Source organism: Oncorhynchus tshawytscha, linkage group LG11, assembly GCF_018296145.1.
Source record: "Oncorhynchus tshawytscha isolate Ot180627B linkage group LG11, Otsh_v2.0, whole genome shotgun sequence".
Taxonomy (NCBI): domain Eukaryota; kingdom Metazoa; phylum Chordata; class Actinopteri; order Salmoniformes; family Salmonidae; genus Oncorhynchus; species Oncorhynchus tshawytscha.
This window is the reverse complement of record NC_056439.1, coordinates 5,310,849-5,335,185: the sequence shown is the minus strand read 5'-3', so window position 1 is coordinate 5,335,185 and position 24,337 is coordinate 5,310,849. Positions and strand designations below refer to the sequence as shown.

At 42.7% G+C, this 24,337-nt stretch overlaps 1 pseudogene; it reads left to right on the top strand.

Annotated features, from left to right (window-relative positions):
* Window positions 1-1,033: 1,033 nt before the first annotated feature.
* Window positions 1,034-23,505, top strand: LOC112232166 (annotated as a pseudogene).
* Window positions 23,506-24,337: the final 832 nt, after the last annotated feature.

The following is a 24,337-nucleotide window of genomic DNA, read 5'->3' as shown; positions in this document are numbered from 1 at the left end:
TAATATTTACCTTACTGAGGTGATGCAGATGGAATAAAGTATGTATATTATTTTCTGTATTCTTGCTAACACACTGTTCTTTCTAAACAAGTCTGCTCTGCGCTGGCAAGATATTGATCATGAATAGGAGATTTGATGTCTAATGTAATAAGCAGTAGAGTATTTTAAAGGGAAGCACGCATGATATAACCTTTTAATTTAGCCACACCCTTTGAACGATGATGCCTATCAATAACATACCATAGAGATCCCACTAAATTACTAGAGGGGCTTTGTCATAAAACCTAAAAGTTCTAGAATGGATCGAAATGGCAGTCATGTTGGTCAGGGAGAAATCCAAACCAATCAAATTGTAATGGCAGTAGGGGCATAATCCTGATTTTGTTTATACAGGAAAATAAAAGTAAGGCATGTGATATAAAAAATTGTATTGTCAACCTAAAATATTGTCATAATTATAAGTACAGTTTATGTAAACAGACCATAAATGTCTCAAGTTGTTTTCTTGGAAAGCTGTGAGTGCTATTTATGATATTTCAGTATTTGTTGCATTTACAACTTGTCTATGTCCTATCATCAACTGATTTCAGCCAGTGTATGGTATACTGGCAGTTAATTTGACAAATTCATAGAATTATTCATCTTAAACAGGCTGGCTAGTTAGCCAACAAACATGCAGTGCAGATACATTCTTCAAATTCATTATATTAACCAATATTTTATCACAGCACTGGCAAGGCATGGTTGACCAACTCCCTGACAGAAATGGCTGACCTTTATCCCATCACAGGCAAATTCAAAATTGGCTATATCGTGAAGATTCATGAAAACAAAAAATGTTATTTTTTGTTTTCATTTAAGGTTCGACATAACCTTAACCCCACTGCAAACCTTAAGTTTAAAATCGCATTTTAATAAAATACATTGTAGAAATGGGCGGGGTTTATGACTTTGTGGCTGTGGTAACGACCCCATAAGAAGGTTTATGTCCTTTCTAGTACCTGTATTCTAATTCCCAATTCTATGTAACATCCTTTCTCGCCAGTGTAAACGGAAGTGAACAGTGTCGAATAACATTTTACGTCAGCGTTTTTATTGTTGTTATTTAGACGTTTATTTACCCGCACAGCATCACATATGTACCCCATGCAGTCTTTAATTCGAGTATCTAGGCAACACTAGCTAGCTGCTAACGTTAGTTAACAATGGTTAACTGTATGGTTTTTCAAACTCAAATAGCCTCCATCATGGAGGTGCTAGCGAATGCAGCTGTGACAGATATATGTAAACTCGTAGACAACGACTATGCAGTGTTTCGTTTGGAAATAACTCAAAGCCAGAAAGAAAACAGGGCGTTGCGTAGGAAACTACAGCTACTGGAACTGAAGGTGGCACGGGAGCGCGCAGAGAGGACTACGCGAGAGCGCGTTCTCGCCAGTCGTCCCAGTAGTGTCAAGATCCTCGACCGATACAGAGGAATTGCAAGAGGTACATTTAGCAGAAGGCTGATGCTGCGCGGCCTAAACTGTTCATATGTACAGTAGCTCCACTGGTGGAAAAAGTACCCCGTTGTCATACTTGAGTAAAAGTAAAGAACTTAATAGAAAATTACTCAAGTAAAAGTCACCCAGTAAAATACTACTTGAGTAAAAGTCTTAAAGTATTTGGTTTTAAATATACTTAAGTATCAAAAGTAAATATAATTGTTAAAATATACTTAAGTATCAAAAGTAAACGTATAAATCATTTCAAATTCCTTATATTAAGCAAACCAGACTGCACCGTTTTCTTGTTTTTTTAATGTACAGATAGACAAACGAAGCATGTGTGTTAGAGTTCGCTAGATCAGAGGCAGTAAGTAGGATGATCAGTGGTGTTCTCTTGATAAGTGCTTGAATTGGACCATTTTCCTGTCCCGCTAAGCATTCAAAATGTAACCAGTACTTTTGGGTGTCAGGGAAAATGTATGGAGTAAAGAGTACATAATTTTCTTTAGGTATGTAGTGAATTAAAAGTTGTCAAAAATATAAATAGTAAAGTACAGATACCCCCAAAAACGACTTAAGTTCTTTACACCACTGAGTGGCTCGGTGCCTGTCGTCTGGTTCGCCTCTGCCGCATGTGTTCAGATGTAGTTTGTTACACCAGATGTGATTTAAGCAACAACAACAAAAATAATGGTATACAGGCATTATACTGGGAGTTACAGGTTTGTCCATACAAAGCAGAGATTTTCCAGCTAACCTGGTCTTGGCAATACTATCTTTGTTCTCAATTGGTGGAAACAGGAGTCTCCTAAAAATGTCTGTCCAGTGGCAGGGGCTACGTTTGAATGCAGAAAATGCGCCATTATTAAAAATAAATCAATGTTTTGCTCCATTTTGTAATCCAACAATGTGTGTACCGCCATCTTGTCTATTTCAATTCTTCTCTCATTGATGAGACAGGTGTCTGTCATGCAGCACTTTGGGGTGGACCCCCACCTGTCTCGATCAAGGAGAGAAGATTTGAAAGTTGTCGGAGTACACATTCTTGGATTAGTTCATGGAGTACTTCATGGAGTCTTTGACACATTTTCTAAATTCAAATGAACCCCCTGCAACTGGACACTGACATTTTATTACGCTCTTTCTACAAATTGAGAAGGAAGACAGTATTGCCAATACCAGCTTAGTTAAAACATCTCTGCAGATGTTTTGCATAGCCAGACCTGTAACTCCCAGTACAATGGATACCAAAATGTTTGGGTTAAATCACATTATCTGGTGTTAAAATCTGTAGCTAATAATTCCCCTGACTACTTAGCCATCTTGGGCAAAGACCCCACATTCTAACCAGATTCTTGATTTACTGCATTTCCTATTATTTACTCAAAGAAAAAAATGTGATGCATGGAACATAATACATTTATCAAGGAGTTATGAGAAGTGTTACCTTACATTCTGGCCAATTCTACACAGTGTCAAAACTGTCAATAGTGTACAATATAGCATTGACAGTAGCTAACCTAACCACCTCTTTTCCCCCAATCACTCTCTCAGGTGAAGGACATCTCACTGGAGGCCACAGGAGCTTTGTGAAGCCAGCGAGACACAATACATGGAAAGATGATCAACCAATCACTGTTGATGAGGGGAATGGAACCTCAACCCAGCACGTTATCGTGATTGAGGTTAGTGTAATAGTGTTGCATAAACAATGTGGCCTGTTTATTTCAGAAAGGCTCCCCTCAGCTATTCACTTGCTTAAATGTACATCTTAATTTGTCTGCCATAGAGCTTGTCAGACCTCCCTATGACATTATCAAATTCTCATGTACCACAGGTATTCCCAAACTGGTGGGGGTACGCGCAATGCCGTCGGGGGTACGCCAAATAAAAATGTGATTCACATTTAAAAAATAATATATATATAATTCTTATTCTTATATCATTTTCAAACAGACCATTTAAATGTTTCCATGGGGCTATACATTTGGTTGAGGTTTTTTTCTCGCCTGAGTAGCCTCGTTTCACAGACAAAAATAAAATGAAACCATCTAGTCTTCAGTGAAATAATGAGTCAACAGATGTGGCGGGCCTGGCACAGCTCCTGGTATATGTCCGTTATGTTTATGGGGGGTCAATTAAGGAAGACATCCTCTTCTGCAAACCACTGGAAACCAGGACAACAGGAGAATATATTTTTTAAGTACTGGACTGCTTTGTGACATCAAATGAACTTTGGTGGTCAAGTTGTGTTGGTATCTGTACTGATGGTGCAAAAGCCATGACAGGGAGACATAGTGGAGTGGTAACACGCGTGCAAGCAGTTGCACCCGACCCCACTTGGGCACACTGCAGCATCCACTGAGAGGCTCTTGCTGCCAAGGGAATGCCTGGCCGTTTCAAAGATGTTTTGGACACTACAGTGAAAATGGTTAACTTTGTTAAAGCAAGGCCCTGAACTCTCGTATTTTCTGCACTATGCAATGAAATGGGCAGCGACCATGTAACGCATTTACAACATACAGAAGTGCGCTGGTTATCAATGGGCAAAGTATTGACACATTGTTTTTAATTGAGATGAGCTTAAACTTTTCTTTACTGACCATAATTCTCACTTGTCTGACCGCTTGCATGATGATGAGTTTCTCACATGACTGGCCTATCTGGGTGATGTTTTTTCTCACCTGAATGATCTGAATCTAGGATTACAGGAACTCTCCGCAACTATATTCAATGTGCGGGACAAAATTGAGGCTATGATTAAGAAGTTGGACAACAACACACAGGTCTTTCCATCATTGTATGATTTTTTTTTGTGTGCAAATGAACTCAAGCTTACAGACAATGTCAAATGTGATGTAGCAAAGCACCTGAGTGTGTTGGGTGCGCAATTGCGCAGGTACTTTCCCGAAACGGATTCCTTAATCAACTGGATTTGTTGTCCCTTTCATGCCCTGCCTCCAGTCCACTTACTGATATCTGAACAAGAGAGCCTCATCAAAATTGCAACAAGCAGTTCTGTGAAAAATTCATTTAATCAGAAGCCACTGACAGATTTCTGGATTGGGCTGCGCTCAGAGTATCCTGCCTTGGCAAATCGCACTGTTAAGACACTGATGCCCTTTGCAACCACGTACTTATGTGAGAGTGGATTCTTGGCCCTCACTAACATGAAAACTAAATAGAGGTACAGACTGTGTGTGGAAAATAATTTAAGACTGAGACTCTCTCCAATACAACCCAACATTGTAGTTATGTGCATCCTTTCAAGCACGCCCTTCTCATTAAACTGTGGTGAGTTATTCACAATTTTCAATTAACAAGTAAAGTTTTATATGTAAATTGGCTAAATAAAGAGCAAAATTATAAATTATTATATTATTATTTGTGCACTGGTCCTATAAGAGCTCTTTGTCACTTCCCATGAGCTGGGTTGTGGCAAAAACTCACACTCATTCTTATGTTTAATAAATTTATTGTATAGTGTGTGTGTGTGTTGCAGGCTTACAATGATGGCAAAAAACAACATTTGAGAGTGCGCTGACCCTGGTGTTAGAAGGGGGTACACAATTGGATGTTGAATGTTTGAAGAGGTATGGGACTATAAAGGTTTGGGTATAACTGATGTCCCGGTAATAACATCCTATCTTATTGTGTCAGTCTGCAGATACAGAGGCTGCAGGTCCTGGGGTGAAGCAAGAGAGGTCTGAAAGAGATGAGGACCTACAGCACAGCAAAAACATCCAGACTGGAGCGGCTGGAGCGTCCTCTGTAGCCACGAAGGACCCCACCACGGCCCCAGCGCAGACCAGTGCCGGCTCAGAGTATTTACCGGTATTTCATCAGAGCCAGGGGACTGTTCATTCCTGTGGAGATGGTGATGCATTAGTCACTGGTGGTGATGATCCGTCATGTTATTACACTACAGAGATGGACCCTGTCAACATATCCTTGGGTTTAGAGACACAGACTGATCTGTCTAGAGGGGACTGGAACCAGTACAGTAGTAGTGTGTACTCTGAAGGGTGCCTAGATAAGAAAGGGGAGGTTATAGTGGTAGATGAGGTGACTGTGAAAGTGGAGGGTGACGCTCCTCCCACATGGAATGCAGATAGCCACGGACACTCACAGGGCAGAGATTTCTTAGATTACAGGGAAAGCTTAGAGACAAATCCAAATGTTGGGACACACTCCCCTTTACACATTCTCAGGGATCGCGACCTAGTGTCCACGTCGATTGGGCCTTCTGATTCACACGACCATGTACTTTTCAATCCGGTATTCAGTGCAAACGACAGGGCTAGAGCTCAGGGAGGGGGAGCCACATCAGGCAATAGTAAAGAGAAACGGTTCCTCTGCATGTTCTGTAACAAAGGCTTCAGCTGCCCCCAGAAGGTGGAGATCCACCAGAGGGTCCACACAGGGGAGAAACCCTTCAGTTGTACCCAATGTCACATGCGCTTTGCTGAGGCTGGCAGCCTTAAGAGGCACCAGAGGGTCCACACAGGGGAGAAACCCTACAGCTGTCCCCAGTGTGAGAAGAGGTTCTCCCACCAGCACCATCTGAAGAGGCACTTGAAGGTCCACACGGAATAGAGGTCGTTCACCTGTAAGCACTGTCGGAAGAGGGTCTCGGAGAGGAGTTACCTCAGGATACATCAGCAGAAAAACCATCCCACTCAAAAACATAGAAAGCCATTCCATGCCATTCCACACCATTCCATTCAATGGCTTCTGACATTTAGATCAAACTCTGCCCTAAAGATAGACTCAGCGAGATGACGGAGATCAATTTCCACACCAACAAGGCCAAGACATTTTGGGATATATAGTTCTTAATTAACCTACACAGTACAAACGGTATGTTCACAAATGCCTATTTCATTACTTCCATTAAACTATTTTTAAAATCTTTTTAAATAAACACTTATTTTTGTACCCCTTTTTTCTCCCCAGTGGTGGTTACAGTTTTGTCCCATGCTGCAACTCACATACGGACTCGGGAAAGGCAAAGGTGGAGAGCCGTGCATCCTCCGAAACACAACCCAACCAAGCCGCACTGCTTCTTGACTCAATGCCGGCTTAACCCGGAAGGCAGCCGTACCTATGTGTCAGAGGAAACCCCGTACACCTGGTGACCATTTCAGTGTGCATTGCGCCCGGCACGCCACAGGAGTTGCTAGTGCGCGATGGGACAAGAACGTCCCTGCCGGCCAAACCCTCCCCTAACCCGGAAGACGCTGGGCTAATTGTGCGCCGCCCCATGGGTGTCCCGGTCGCGGTCAGCTGCGACAGAGCCTGGACTCGAACCAGGATCTCTAGTGGCACAGCTAGCAATGCCTTAGACCACTGCGCCACTCGGGAGGCCATCAAACGCTTTTAATGAGAAAATGAATGCAGTTCATCAAGTTCATGCAGATTTGTAGTTGAGACGTGTATATGTGGTTTTCATATGGTGTATTTAAAACGTGTTTGTTTAATAAACAGAAAATGGGACTTTTCATTCGAAGACTTTTTCTGCTGGCATGTGTTGACGACAGTTATGTCAAGTTGGCTGGATGGCCTTTGGGTAGTGGAGCGTGAAAAACCCAGCAGGGTTGCAGTTCTTGACACAAACCGGTGCGCATGGCACCTACTACCATACCCAGTTCAAAGGAACTGAAATATTTTGTGTTGCCTATTCACCCTCTGAATGGCACACATACACAATCCATGTCTCAAGGCTTAAAAATCCTTAATGAACCTGTCTCCTCCCCTTCATCTACCCTGATTTGAAGTGGATTTAACAAGTGACATTAATCATAGCTTTCACCTGTTCAGTCTGTCAATTAGTACACTTAGTGTATATGCTCTTCTGTACAATTTGTGTTTACAGTCTGTAGGTCATGAGGACCTGCTGATATCCAGTCTTGTTGGCGGGAGAGAGTGGCACCTCTGAGGTGGCTGGTCATAAGCCCTGGCCCCGGATCAGAACCCTGGATCAGGAGCCGTCGCTCTTCCTTCCTGTGTTGGAACCAGGACAGAGACTCCACCACCATGCACCACACAGCACACAATCCCACCAACACCAAAACAATGGCTAGAGGTCAAGGAGTTCAGACTAACCTGCTTCTACCTCCTCTGGTGTCATTGGGTCACAATGTGGGAGGCCGAGCATTAGGATGGACGCCGACAAGCCATACGGCTGCTTCACGTGTGGTAAGAGCTTCGCTAAGGCAAAATATGTGAAGCAGCACCAGACCGTTCACACCAAAGACCTACAGACTATTACAAAAGCTTCTTCCTGAGTAGCTTTATAAGACAGAAATGTGCACAATGGGGAGAAATACGATTCAAGGAAAAAGTCAACCATGGGGTTTGTCTGACCTGTATGACGTCTTGGAGTGGGTGGAGAGAAAGCTAGGGAAAGTGCAGTCAGTCAAGGTAGCGTGGAGTGGGTTCATTATCATACGGTGTACCACCATCTGTCAGAGGGACCAAGCTTTTCACTTGGTTGGACTGGGGTCACGAGAAGTAACGTGCTTTAGCCTACAGAACAGAGCTCTCAAAGGGTTGTCTTTGGCTTTAAAGACAATTACAATTATAGTCTATAATAAATGTGCATTGTCATGAAGTAACAGAATGATACAGTAATTGAGATATTTGCAAATCATTTGATTATTTACACTGAACAAAATATAAATGCAACATGTAACAATTTCAAAGATGTTACTGAGTTACAGTTCATATAAGGAAATCAGTCAATTGAAATAAATTCATTAGGCCCTAATCTTTTCACATGACTTGGAATATAGATATGCATCTAGTAGAAAGAGGAGGAAGGGAAGCGCTACTAAGGGACACAATAGTTCATTTTGGTAGATAGAAGGTGCTCTTTGGTAAAAGGGGTAAATTGGTCATCAAAAAGAAAGGAGGACCAAGGCACTTCATATAATTGATTAAAATGCCTTTATTAGTATGGCATGTTCAATAGAAACAAAGTTTTTTTTTTTATTTTTTTAAACCGACACGTTTTGGCTGCATGGCCTTCCTCAAGGAGTACAAAAAAAAGGAATACAAGGTCCTCTTTTAAACAGCTTATCAATTAGCCCTAATTGGAAGAGTGAGTGGTTACACAATTGATTGGACACACCTAGTAAGCAATACTATACACATTGAAATACTGTAGCTATGTTATCATAAAAATACAACTCCAAACTAGAAGTATAGGAACACTAAAAGGTAGTTCGAACCTTAAATATGACTGGGAGAAGTGTCAAGAATAAGAAAGCTAAATATTCCATAGTACACTAGAACACAGCAAAACATGAACAACAACAGTCTAACCATAGCTGAGGGCAATTGAGCAAAATGTCCACTAGATGACAGCAAATGGACCCATCACGACCCTACAGGAAGGGTGAGAAATCCATATCTTCATTTAAACCAGGGTATTTAGTGGCCTGTAGTTTGTAAATCCAAAAACTTTCCCTTTGGCTTAACAGTTTAAGACGGTCCCCTTTTCTAATAGAGGCCGGAATATGATCAATACCCATAGCTTGTAGGGAGGCAGGGTTGCCATGGTGTAGGGACTTGCTCTATTGATTGATAAGCTGTTTAAAAGAGGACCTATTCCTTTTTTTTTTTTTTGTACTCCCTGACGAAGGCCATGCAGCCGAAACGCGTCGGTTTAAAAAAAAAAACAGTTGTTTCTATTGAACGTGCCATACTAATAAAGGCATTGTAATCAATTATATGAAGAGTGCCTTGGTTCTCCTTTTATTTTTGATAGATATGCATCTGTTGGTCACAGATACCTAAAACAAAGGGCAGGGCCACTTGAGTGGCGCAGCGGTCTAAGGCAATGCAGTGCTTGAGGAGTCACTACAGATCCGGGTTTGATCCTGGGCTGTGTCGCTGCCGGCTGTGACTGGGAGACCCTTGAGGCGACGAACAATTGGCCCAGAGTCGTTAGAGAAGGGTTTGGTCGGCCGGGATGGCCTTGTCCCATCGCGCTCTAGCAACTCCTATGGTAGGTTGGGCGTATGCACGCTGACACTATCGCCAGTTGTACAGCGTTTCCTCCGTCACATTGGTGTGGCTGGCTTCTAAGTTAAGCGAGCAGTGTGGCTTGCCGGGGTCGTGTTTCGGGGGACACATGGCTCCCGACCTTTGCCTCTCCCGAGTCTTTACGGGAGTTGAGGCTAAGGGACAAGACTTTAACTACCAATTGGATATCACAAAATTTGGAAGACAAAGGGGGTAAAAAATAAGATTTTTTTTAAAGTATGGCGTGGATCAGAAAAAGTCTATCTGGTTTGACTACCATTTGCCTCATGGAGTGTGACATTCCTTCTTCTAGAGTTGATCAGGCTGTTGATTTTGGCCTGTGGTGTGTTTTCCCACTCTTCAATGGCTGTGTGAAGTTGCTGGATATTGGCGGGAACTGGAACACACTGTCGTACATGTCGATCCAGAGCATCCCACACATGCTCAATGAATGACATGTCTGGTGAGTATGCAGGCCATGGAAGAACAGGGACATTTTCAGCTTCCAGGAATTGTGTACAGATCCTTGCTTTCATGGGGCCGTGCATTATCATGCTGAAACATGAGGTGATGGCGGCAGATGAATGTCATGACAGTGGGCCTCATGGTCACGGTGTCTCTTGAGTATTCAAATTGCCATCGATGAAATGCAATTGTGTTCGTTGTCCGTAGCTTATGCCTGCCCATACCATAACCCCACCACCACCATTGGTCAATCTGTTCACAACGTTTGACATCAGCAAACAGCTCGCCCACACGACGCCATTAGCCTCTCATCTGCCTGGTAGAGTTGAAATCGGGATTCATCTGTGAAGAGCACACTTCTCCAGTGGCCATTGAAGGTGAGCATTTGCCCACTGAAGTCGGTTACAACTCCAAACTGCAGTCAGGTCAAGACCCTGGTGAGGACAACAGCACACAGATGAGCTTCCCTGAGATGGTGTCTGACAGTTTGAGCAGAAATTATTCTGTTGTGAAAACCCACAGTTTCATCAGCTGTCCGGGTAGCTGGTCAACACCTTAACCATTACGCTAAGAGGTCATAAGTCTAGAGCAAAACCTGTTACATGTGCGTGAATCTCAGCTTTCAATAATTTGCTTAAACCCCTCTACATATGTTTTTGTTGAAAAAAGACCTGGCCCCAAGCCCCTTCGGGATCTGCCCTTCCCTCACAAACACCTCTCTAGCTCTGCCCGTGTTAATCACACAGATGAATAGTTGGTACCAGCAGATGCAAAAGAAATAGAATCCAATGATAAAATCCAGAAGTAAGTAGCTCAAACACACAGTGGGCATGTCCGAATGCCTGTACTTGCATCCTAAAGAGTAGACTGTTTGAGTATGTGGAGAAAAAAAGTAGTTTTATAATATGACATTTCAAAAATGTACTGTACTTTTAAGGTCATACTCATTTTGGCTTTGACAGCAGCTGATAATCAGATATGGGGATGTGCTACCGAAATTAACCAATAATGCGAAAAACAACCCAATCGCGCATGACGCATTCTCAGTATGCGAAAATAGAACGTTTTATTGAATGTGAATGAGAAAATCGAGTATGGTTTAAATGTTAGTACGTTATACTAATATCAGCTCTTAATCTATAATGAAACAAAAAAATACAACGCAACATGCAACAATTTCAAAGACTTTGCCGAGTTACAGTTCATATAAGGAAAACAGTAAACTACAGTGAACACCAATGATCCCGGATGTGGAGGTCCTGGGCTGGTGTCACACGTAGTCTGCAGTTGTGAGGCCAGTTGGATGTACTGCCAAATTCTCTAAAATTATGGAGGCGTACCAATTGCACGCTCCCTCAACATGAGACATCTGTGGAATTGTGTTGTGTGACAAAACTGCACATTTTTACAGTGGTCTTTTATTGTCCCCAGCACAAGGTGCACCTGTGTAATGATCATTCTGTTCAATCAGCTTCTTGAAATGCCACACCTGTCAGGTGGATGGATTATCTTGACAAAGGATTAAGTGCCCACTAACAGAGATGTAAACATTTGTGCACAAAATTTGACAGAAATAAGATTGTGTATGGAGCATTTCTAGAATCTTTTATATTAGTTAATGAAACATGCACTTTACATTTAGCGTTTATATTTTTGTTCAGTGTAGTATAATTTGAAGCACACTTTTCCACAATGCAATGGAAATTCTGACTTCTCCCTACAGTTTTCTGGCTCATGTGAACTACAATCCCGACTGTGTTTGAATGTAAATAATCATTGCATGTGATACGGCCATAGAAACATATGGCCCTTAGCGTGAAGGAATCCTTTAAAATAAAAAATATACGCTTACAGTAGTTAGCAGTTTTGCACAGATCCATACAACTGTGTGACTTTATGACCAACATTATCCTATTTATACTTTGTAGTAAATAACACTAGAATTAATGTTTCTGGCTCATATCGATGCCACAGGCTGTTTAAAACCAGATAATTTGGTTTTAAGGGGCAGCTGACCTTTAATTTAACCACATACTCTTTAAGCTAAGCAACCAATAAGATCATTTATCTTCAGTAAAGGAGAGGCCAAGGTCTTAATAAGAAGTTGTTGTTTTTTTAATTGAAGGACTTGTGGAACAGCGAGGGAAAGGGAAGACCCTTGTTTTAAGATCCAGGAAAGGGTGGGGGAGGACCTCAGGTCAAGAGAGAAAAGAGGGAAGTCTAATCACAAGGCCGAGACTCATAAGGCTCAACAGCACTTTGAAATCAGAAGGGAAACATTCAACTGGAAAGTGTGATCACTGCCAGAAGATGGAGACAGTGGAACACATTCCATTTCAGTGCCAGCAATGTGGGAGTAAAAAATACAATTTGTTATTACGATTAAGGAATAATGGTATTGAGGAGTTAAATCGAATTTAAGAAAACCTTAAGCTGATATTATATTTAATTCTGTATTTCGTTTCCTAAGAGAAGGCAGGGTTTAATTGGGTAGAGCTCAACTTTAGACCTCCCATGTCGCTGGTTCACACTCCAGTCCAGTTGGTGGCGGTAATGCATCACTAATGTTGATTGCCAACCGCGATTTAAAAACCACAGAAGTGTAAACGGAACTGAACGGTGACCAAGAAAAAATGTCAATGTTAGCGATTTTATTAGTTATTTAGAAACTTATTAACACACGAACTCAAAACATGACTCTTAACTAAACAGCATCACCTACTTACCCCCCAGGTAGTCTTTCATTCGTGTTGGAGACAGGACTTGGGTGATACATCTGTTATCTAGTTAACGCTAACGTTAGCTGCTAACAATGGCTAACTGTATGGTTTTTCACACTCAAATAGCCTCCATTATGGAGGTGCTAGCAAATGCAGCCGTGGCAGACATCTGTAAACTCGTAGACGACGACTATGCAGTGTTTCGTTTGGAAATAACTCAAAGCCAGAAAGAAAACAGGGTATTGCAGAGGAAACTACAGCAACTCGAATTGAAGATGGCACGGGAGCGTGTAGAGAGGACAACGCGAGACCGCGTCGTCGCCAGTCGTCCCAGTAACGTTAGCGCTAAGATCCTCGACCGATATAGAGGGATGGCAAGAGGTACATTTTTGCAGAGGTCGAGGGGCCTGTCGCCCCGTTGACATCTGCACGTTTGACTTTAGATGTGTTAATCACACATAGTAGGCTATAGTTCCCCGGATTACTTAGCAAACTTGCTGAAAGACACTATCACATTCTATCCTGATAATTTTTTTCAAACAGCAAATAATAGGAAATATATTATCATTGACGACGCAGTACCTAACCACCTCTTCTCCCCCAATCACTCTTTAAGGTGAAGGACATCTCACTGGAGGCCACAGAAGCTTTGTGAAGCCAGCGGAACACAATACATGGAGACATGACCAACCAATCAATGTTGATGAGGGGAATGGAACCTCAACCCAGGATGTTATTGTGATAGAAGTTAGTGTCATAGCATTACATCAAAATGACAGTACATCAAATATGGCCAGTTTATTTCAGAAAGACTTTACATCATTTATCTGCCATAGGGGAGCTTGTGAGACTTCCCTATGACATTGTTATCCAATGCTACTCATGTACCAGTAATAACCTCTCTTGTGTAAGTCTGCAGAGGCTGCAGGTCCTGGGGTGAAGCAGGAGACATCTGAAAGAGAGGAGGACCTACGGCACAGCAGAGACATCCAGACTGGAGCAGCGCCTGGAGTGGTTCCCCCTGTAGCTACTGGGTCCTCTGCCAACGTGCCCCAGGACAAGTCCCGATGCAGCATCACGGAGGTCAGTTTAAAGCCGAACGCGGTCCTCAAGTCAGAGACGGACACCAAGACTTGGCTTTAGAGACCCAGACTGATCTGTCTAGAGGGGACTGGAACTAGTACAGTAGTAGTGTATACTCTGAAGGGTGCCTGGATAAGAAAGGGTAGGCTCTAGTGGTAGATGGCAACTGTGAAAGTTGAAGGTGATGTTCCTCTGACATGGAATGTAGACGAGACTCACTTAGGGGAGGACACTCACAAGGCAGAGATTTCTTAGACTACAGGGAAAGCTTAGAGACAAATCCAAATGTTGCAACCCACTCCCTTTTACACACGCTCAGGGGTCGCGACCCAGTGTCCTCGTCAATAGGGCCTTCCGATTCACATGACTGCTATCAGTTATTGAACTCAAAGGGCCAAGGCTCAGGGAGGGGGAGCAACATCAGGCAGTAGTAAAGAGAAACGGTTCCTCTGCATGTTCTGTAACAAAGGCTTCAGCAGCCCCCAGAAGGTGGAGATCCATCAGAGGGTCTACAGCTGTCCGTAGTGTGAGATGAGGTTCTCCTACCAGCCCCAGCTGAAGATGCACCTGAAGGTCCACGTTGGAGAAAGGCCGTTTGCCTGTACGCACTGCAGTTAGAGGTTCTCTAAGAGGAGATACCTCAGGATACACCAGCAGAAAAAAACATTCCACTGTATAACATAGAAAGTAACCATTCCACTCGATAGCTTCTGACGGTAAATCAAACCCTGCATTGAAGACAAAGATTACTTTTCATTTTTGTCAGCATAAAAGATCCACAGATGCATTTGTAATAACGGGAGTAACAGATTTTAGTGTCGAATATTCCTTGGTAGAATGTTTCATCTAGAAATTGTAGGCTGTGATGTTCACAAATACCTATTTCATTACTTACATTCAACAACTTAATTTTAATGACAATTTATGTAGTTTATCAAGTTAATGCAGATTTTTAGTTGAGACATTACATTTTTTGGGCGGGGTGTTCATTTTAAGATTTTAAGAGACTCTATGAAGAGGTAGGGTCTCAGACGTCTTTGGAAGATGGGCAGAGACTTTGCTGTCCTTAGCTTCAGCGTTAAGCTCGTTCCACCATTGTGGTGCCTTGACAGAGAAGAGCTTAGACTGGGTTGGGCAGATGCAGCCAAGAGACCAGAGGTGACAGAACGGAGTGCTCGGGTTGGGGTGTAGGGTTTGAGCATAGCCTGAAGGTATGGAGGGGCAGTTCCCCTTGCTGCTCCATAGGCAACCAAAATGGTATTGTAGTGGATGCGAGCCATGACTGGAAGTCAGTGGAATGTGTCAAGGAGCGGGATGACATGGAAGAACTTGGGAAGGTTAAATACCGGACTGGCTGCAGCGTTCTGGATAAGTTGCAGGGGTTTGATGGCACAAATAGGGAGCCCAGCCAACAGAGAGTTGCTGTAGTCTAGATGGGAGAAGACCATAGCCTGGATTAGGACCTGGGCTGCTTCCTGTGTGAGGAAGGCTCGTACCTGCAGGAGCGAGTCACTGATTTGATTTTAGCAGAGAATGACAGGGTGTTGTCAAGGGTCACACCAAGGTTCTTTGCACTCTGGGAGAGGGACACCATGGAGTTGTCAACAATGATGGAGAGGTCTTGGACCTACACATACCCACACACTAACAAACACCTACTGTACACGTGAAAATTGTTTAGTCAGGTTTGTCTGATGATGACTTTTTACTTATCATAGCTGACTTGTTTTTATCCACAACAACATGTTTATGTCCACCATGATGGGTTTAACAACAATGAAGTAATTCTGTAACTACATTATAGGACTCAAACCTAGTGGGGATGGGTAAAGACTCCATGTTGAAAGTGTGTGTATGTACCTGAGGGAGTGTATATCTGTGTAATCTGTATCACCTGTCTCTTCCAGGAGGAGGAGGGTCCAGAGGTGCTGCTGGTGAAGGAGGAGGGGTGTGAGGAGGGTCTGTGGAACCCAGAAGGGACCATGGTCATAGAGGACAACCAGACTACACCTCCTCCTGAACCCGCAGAGGAACCAGCTGAGCAGCACAGGACCACACACAATCTCACTGAGGTGAGCCCACTGTAAACTACTGTCTGAATGGTATTAGGTCAGGGCCTGTATCCACAGAGCAGGAGTGCTGATCTGGATCAGTTTTGCCTTTTTAGATCACAATGAGTGACTATATAGGCAGGTGGGAACCTGATCATAGGTCAGCACTCTTACTCTGATGCTTTGTGAATACGGGCCCAGGTCTTGACATGCCTTTGAATTTATAAAACTATTAAAGAGTTACAAGTGATCAAATTAACTAACATGTTTGCATAGTACTCATAGCAATCCCTCATTGCCCAATCAGAAGATGCTCCATAGCAGGGTGCTCATATCAGATTTCTTAATCCAACATCCTCTCACTCTGTATCTCTTACAGTCAGTAGACATGGAGGATGGGAAGCCTGATCTGCTGCTGGTCAAAGAGGAGACAATAGAAGATGAACCAGAGAGCATTGATCTGCTGAGTGGAATAAAGATGGGGGAGCAAGGTAAGGGAGAAATACATACACTGCTTTCAGAAAGTATTCATACCCCTTGACTTATTCCACATTTGGTGTTACAACCTGAATTCAAAATTTATTAAATAACAAATCCTCATCCATTTACACACACTACCCCATAATGACAAAGTGAAAACATGTTTTTAGATTTAAAAAAAAAAATGAAATTCAGAAATATCCAAGTCACAAATATTCACACCGCTGTGTCAATACATCCTAGAATTACCTTTGTCAGCTATTACAGCTGTGAGCCTTTCTGGGTAAGTCCTGCTAAAATGTGATTTTTGTCTCCCAATGGAAAGCAGACTGAACCAGGTTTTCCTCTATTATTCTGACTGTGCTTAGCTCTATTCCATTTATTTTCATTCCCAAAAACTCCCTAGTCCTTGCTGATGACCAGCATACCCATAACATGATGCAGCCACCACCATGCTTGAAAATATGAAGAGTGGTTCTCAGTGATGCGTTGTGTTGGATCTGCCCCAAACATAACCCTTTGTATTCAGGACGTAGTTAATAAAATTTCTTTGCCATATTTTTTGCAGTTTTAGTTTAGTGCCTTATTGCAAACAGGATTTATTATTTTTAGTTTATTTTTAAGGGGGGGGGGTACTTTTTACCCCATTTCTCACCAATTTTGTGATATCAAATTGGTAGTTACAGTTTTGTCCTATCGCTGCAACTCCTGTATGGACTCGGGAGAGGCGAAGGTCGAGAGCAATGCATCCACCGAAACACAACCCCTCCACGCCGCACTGCTTCTTGACACACTGCTCACTTAATCTGGAAGCACCAATGTGTCGGAGGACCGAAGTCAGTGCATGCGCCCATGGAGTCGCTTGAGCGCAGACAAGGACATCCCAGCTGGCCAAACCCTCCGGCTAACCCGGACTACACTGGGCCAATTGTGCGCCGCCTCATGGGCCTCCCAGTCGTGGCCCGGCTTGAACCTGGGATTGAACCTGAATCTGCAGTGCCTTAGACCGCTGCACCACTCGGGAGGCCCTACAGGAAGCATGTTTTGAAATAGTTTTTTTCTTTACAGACTTCCTCCTTCTCACTCTGTCATTTAGGTTAGTATTGCGGAGTAACTACAATGTTGTTGATCCATACTCAGTTTTCTCGTGTCACAGCCGTTTAACTAAACTAACTATTTTAAAGTCACCATTGGCGTCATGGTGGAAATCTGAGTGGTTTCCTTCCTCTCCGCAACTGATTTAGGAAGGACGCCTATATCTTTGTAGTGAATGGGTGTATTGATACACCATCCAATGTGTAATTAATAACTTCACCAGGGCTCCCGAGTGGCGCAGCGGTCTAAGGCACTGCATCTCAGTGCAAGGGGTATCACTGCAGTCCCTGGTTTGAATTCAGGCTGCATCACATCCGGCTGTGATTGGGAGTTCCTTAGGTTCATGAAATAAATAACTTGCTAGTAACAGATGACATTCATATTTTGACTCTGAAACGCACTTAGATAATACCTTTGATAATACAGTGGTAGCAATACATGGTTATAACATCTACAGGGAAGACAGAAATGCCGATGGGGGCGGTGTTGCGGTCTATATTCAGAAGCACACTCCTGTAGAGCTTAGAGAGGATCTCATGTTAAATACTGTTGAAGCAATATGGCTACAGGTTAATCTGCCTCACATAAAGCCCTTCTTGTGGGAAGCTGCTATAGACCCCCATCTGCTAACAGTCAATATCTAGATAATATGTGTGATGCTTGATAATGTATGTGATATCAACAGAGCGGTGTATTTTCTGGGTAATTTCAATATTGACTGGCTCTCATCAAGCTACCCACTCAAGAAAAAGCTTCAAACTGTAACCAGTGCCTGCCATCAGTCAACCTACCAGGGTAGTTACAAACAGCACAGGAATATAATCATCGACATGTACAGTGCCTTGCGAAAGTATTCGGCCCCCTTGAACTTCGCGACCTTTTTGCCACATTTCAGGCTTCAAACATAAAGATATAAAACTGTATTTTTTTTGTGAAGAATCAACAACAAGTGGGACACAATCATGAAGTGGAACGACATTTATTGGATATTTCAAACTTTTTAACAAATCAAAAACTGAAAAATTGGGAGTGCAAAATTATTCAGCTACCTTAATTTAATACTTTGTAGCGCCACATTTTGCTGTTATTACAGCCTTAAGTCGCTTGGGGTATGTCTCTATCAGTTTTGCACATCGAGAGACTGAAATTCTTTCCCATTCCTCCTTGCAAAACAGCTCGAGCTCAGTGAGGTTGGATGGAGAGCATTTGGGAACAGCAGTTTTCAGTTCTTTCCACAGATTCTCGATTGGATTCAGGTCTGGACTTTGACTTGGCCATTCTAACACCTGGATATGTTTATTTTTGAACCATTCCATTGTAGATTTTGCTTTATGTTTTGGATCATTGTCTTGTTGGAAGACAAATCTCCGTCCCAGTCTCAGGTCTTTTGCAGACTCCATCAGGTTTTCTTCCAGAATGGTCCTGTATTTGGCTCCATCCATCTTCCCATCAATTTTAACCATCTTCCCTGTCCCTGCTGAAGAAAAGCAGGCCAAAACCATGATGCTGCCACCACCATGTTTGACAGTGGGGATGGTGTGTTCAGGGTGATGAGCTGTGTTGCTTTTACGCCAAACATAACGTTTTGCATTGTTGCCAAAAAGTTCAATTTTGGTTTCATCTGACCAGAGCACCTTCTTCCACATGTTTGGTGTGTCTCCCAGGTGGCTTGTGGCAAACTTTAATCAACACTTTTTATGGATATCTTTTAGAAATGGCTTTCTTCTTGCCACTCTTCCATAAAGGCCAGATTTGTGCAATATACGACTGATTGTTGTCCTATGGACAGAGTCTCCCACCTCAGCTGTAGATCTCTGCAGTTCATCCAGAGTGATCATGGGCCTCTTGGCTGCATCTCTGATCAGTCTTCTCCTTGTATGAGCTGAAAGTTTAGAGGGACGGCCAGGTCTTGGTAGATTTGCAGTGGTCTGATACTCCTTCCATTTCAATATTATCGCTTGCACAGTGCTCCTTGGGATGTTTAAAGCTTGGGAAATCTTTTTGTATCCAAATCCGGCTTTAAACTTCTTCACAACAGTATCTCGGACCTACCTGGTGTGTTCCTTGTTCTTCATGATGCTCTCTGCGCTTTTAACGGACCTCTGAGACTATCACAGTGCAGGTGCATTTATACGGAGACTTGATTACACACAGGTGGATTGTATTTATCATCATTAGTCATTTAGGTCAACATTGGATCATTCAGAGATCCTCACTGAACTTCTGGAGAGAGTTTGCTGCACTGAAAGTAAAGGGGCTGAATAATTTTGCACGCCCAATTTTTCAGTTTTTGATTTATTAAAATAGTTTGAAATATCCAATAAATGTCGTTCCACTTCATGATTGTGTCCCACTTGTTGTTGATTCTTCACAAAAAAATACAGTTTTATATCTTTGTTTGAAGCCTGAAATGTGGCAAAAGGTCGCAAAGTTCAAGGGGGCCGAATACTTTAGCAAGGCACTGTATTGATCACATCTTTACAAATGCTGCCGAAATATGTTTTAAAGCCGTATCCAAATCCATTGGATGTAGTGATCACAATATAGTAGCTATATCTAGGAAAACCAAAGTTCCAAAGGCTTGGCCTAATATAGTGTATAAGAGTTTTGTAGTGGTTTGTATGTTGTTGATGTAAAGAATATTTGCTGGTCTGTAGTGTGTAATGAGGAGCAACGAGACACTGTACTTGACACATTTATGAAATTGCTTATTCCAGTTACTAATAAGCATGCACCCATTAAGAAAATGACTGTAAAAACTGTTAAATCCCCTTGGATTGATGAGGAATGGAAACATTTTATGGTTTTGAGGGATGAGGCAAAAGGAATGGCAAATAAGTTTGGCTGTACAATCGATTGGCGAACATACTGCAAATGTGACTAAACTGAATAAAAAAATAAGAAACTGTACTATGAAACAAAATGCATTATATAAAGATTGATAGTAAAAAGCTTTAGAGCACCTTAAATAAATGTTGGGCAAAAAGGAAAACTCAGCTCCATCATTCACTGAAACAGACATTCATTATATTGCCAACTACTTGAATATAAAAATAAAAAAAAATTGGGCAAGCTTAGGCATGACATGCCAGCAACAAACTCCAACACTACACATCCAAGTATAACTCACCAAGTTATGACAAGCATTGTAATTTTGAATTCCCTAAAGTGAGTGTGGAAGTGGTGAAAATATTGTGTCTTGTCAACAATGACAAGCCCCCGGGGTATGACAACTTGGAGGTAAAATGACTGAGAATAATAATGGATGATATTGCCACTCCTATTTGCCATGTCTTCAATTTAAGCCTACTAGAAAGTGTGTGTCCTCAAGCCTGGAAGGAAGCTAAATTCATTCCTCTACCAAATAATAATAATAAAGCCCCCTTTACTGGCTCAAATAGCTGACCAATCAGCCTGTTACAAACCCATACTAGACCTTTTGATTTTGTTTTGGGGAGGGGCAGATACAATGCTATTTTACAGTAAACAAATTGACAAGACTTACAGCACACTTCTTGGGAAGGACATTCAACAAGCATAGCATTTACACATTACTGATGATTGGCTGTGAGAAATTTATGATCAAAATATTGTGGGAGCTCTCTTGTTAGACTTCAGTGTGGTTTTTGACATTATCGATCATAGCGGCTGGAAAAGCATGTGTTATGGCTTTACACCTGATATATTGTAGATAACTATCTGTCTATCAGAACACTGAGGGTGCTCTTTAAAGGAAGCCTCTACAACATAAACTAGGTAGAATCAGGAATTCCCCAGGGCAGCTGTTTCGGCCCCTTACTTTTCTATATTTACTAATGACATGCCGAGTGTCGATACAACAGTGGGGAGAAGTCTGTCCATAATAAAGTGCTGCTCTGCCTTAGCACTATCAACAAGGCAAGTCCACCTGGATACTGTTCAGTCGTATGATCAGGTGCCACAGAAGGACTTAGGAAAGTTACAATTGGCTCAGAACAGGGCAGCTTGGCTGGCCCTTAAATGTACATAGAGAGCTAGCATTAATAATATGCATGTCAATGTCTAATGGCTCAAAGTGGAGGAGAGGTTGACTTCATCACTACTTGTTTTTGTAAGAAGTGTTGTTAAGCTGAATGCACCGAGCTGCCTATTTAAACTACTAGAACACAGCTATGACACCCATGCATACCCTACAAGACATACCAGCAGAGGTCTCTTCACAGTCCCCAAATCCAGAATAAACTATGGGAGGTGCACATTACTACATAGAGCAATGACTATATGGAACTCTATTCCACATCAGGTAACTGATGCAAGCAGTAGAATTAGATTTTAAAAAACAGATAAATACACCTTATGGAATAGTGAGGACTGTGAAGAGACACACACAGGTACAGACACACGCACACGCACTCTACACACAAATATATTGTTGTATGGTGGTATTATACATTTTGTATTGTAGATATGTAGTGGTGTAATAATGCTATATGATGTACTGTTTTAGCTTTTGTTTTATGTGTGATGTAAGTGCCTTAATGTGTTTGGACCCCAGGAAGTGCAGCAGCTAATGGGGATCCCTAATAAATACATATGTAGAGTTCTCTACCATGTTTGTAAAGTCTACTTTGTAACCTCTTCCTGCAGGTGGTTGGCTGGAGGCTAACAGAGGAGACTGGGCAGCCATATTGGATTCCCAGATCCAGACGGATGCAGCCAAGGGCCCAGGAATCAACATCACTGAGCAGGTCAGGAACAGAGGCGACATAGTGGAGGTCAGTGGATGGGACAGCATCCTCAACTCTGGGCTGGGGAACAACACTGTTAACTACAACCAGAAACAGACAGTGGAACACAAAACGACAACCAAAATTAGTCTCCATGACAACAGACTGGCTGAGACCAGGGCGAGGCTTAGATTTGGTCTGCGGGTACAGGGAGGTGTCCGTAAGACAACAGACACAGACTCGGCTAGCGATGCTCCATCCTGCTCCTATAGTTGTGATTCAGAGAGACTGATGACGCCTCAGGTTAACCCCCTACCAGGTGCTGCCTTCAGCCTGCCTTCTATAGGATCTATCAACTGGAACATGAACCCTGCGATGACACAGACACTCCCTGGTCTTAATCCTCCTCACACTCTCCTAATGTTAAACCAGACCTCAGACAATGCCAGTGCCTCAACACTAAATGGCCACACAAACCTATTGACAAATGACAGTAGTAGTAACACTATCAGTCGGTCCAGTGGCAAAGAGAAGCGCTTCCCTTGTTCATTCTGTGGGAAAACTTTCAGTTTTCCTAAACAGGTGGAGATCCACCAGAGGATGCACATAGCAGAGACATCGTTCAGCTGCCACCTGTGCCGGGCCTGTTTTTCACACTTGTCCAGCCTAAAGAGGCACCAGAGAGTCCACACAGGGGAGAAACCATTTGGCTGCCACCTGTGCAAGGCCAGTTTTTCACACTCATCCAACCTGACAAGGCACCAGAGAGTCCACACAAGGGAGAAATCCTAGAGCTGACCCAGTGTGAGAAGAGGTTCTCGCACCAGCTGAAGATGCACCTGAAGATCCACACAAAAGAGCCCGTTCGCCTGTACGCACTGCGAGAAGAGCTTCTCAGAGAGGAGCTACCTCAGGATACACCAGCAGAAAATGCATGTGTAGTGACATGTAATTTAGTACTTGTTAGTTTGTATTCTGTTTGTTTTGGATGTAAGTAGGGAAACTGAATGAGGTGAATTGAGGAAAGAATGAGTGTGATAAGACAGAGTTGATGATATGGTGATCGTTGGTGTGATGGTGTCTCTAAAAATGCTTCACTGATGTAAAGTGAACCTTGTCCTGTTTTGATGCTGGTGTTTTGTAATGAGGAAATTATAGTGCCTTAATTCATGTTTACTTGACTTGAAGTAGTGATGTGTCTAATGTTGAACCTTTTCCAAAGTATTCTAAAATTAATTTTCTCTAAGCGAGTGTCCCAGTGTTACAGAAAAAGTCAAGTGTTGTGTGAAGTTATTCTACTTGTCACATGTTTTGTACAATTATAAAGTACTGTACTTCACTGTGTGAGTGTATGACCATTTTGTTGAAATTAAATACAACATTGACTCTGTTCTGACTGACTTGGTTATTTTTGTGTCATTGCAGGGACTGAGTTTTCCTTATCTCAGTTAAGCCAAAACATTATACTTCACTTTTTTAATCAACACATGGACATTTTTTATAATGAACTCCAAGGCTCCATATTGTTAGCTACTTGAATCACAGTGATAGAGATAGGCTTGACTGTGATTATTTTTACTGTCATGTTTCTGTGTACAGCAGAGAGTTTCTTATATAAACCTTTATGCTTTTCTGTTCAATTTGTGTTTACAGTCTGCAGTCCATGAGGACCTGCTGATATCCGGTGTTACTGGCGGGAGAGACTGGACCTCTGAAGCGGCTGGTCACAAACTCTGGCCCCGGATCAGGACCCTGGATCAGGAGCCGTCACTCTTCCTTCGTGAGTCGGAACCAGGACCCAACCACGAAGGACAGAGACCCCACCACCACACAGAACACAACCAGTGGACAGGTGGACTCAAGACCCTCAGTCCTGGTGGTCATCAGAGAGACCGAGGATCCAGTCAGCAATTGAGGCTCTTGTCTTCACAGTCTCAGTGCAGGGAAGGAGCAGGGCCTGGGGCTGATAGAGATAGACCCTCCTGTTCCTATGATACAAACACCACAGTATCCATGATGAACAGAGCAGGTCACCCTGGGCTTCAGCCTTCACAGAGAGTGGTGGGAGACCCGCCTAGTGGGAGTCTAACAGGAAGTCTTTCTCCTTCAAGATCTCCTCTAATGCCTGGTGACTGGGTTCATAGAAAGCCTGGACCTGGGTCTAGCCTTTCTCAGCTGCCTCATAGTTATCCCACCAATACAGACAGGGTCAGGATGGGCTT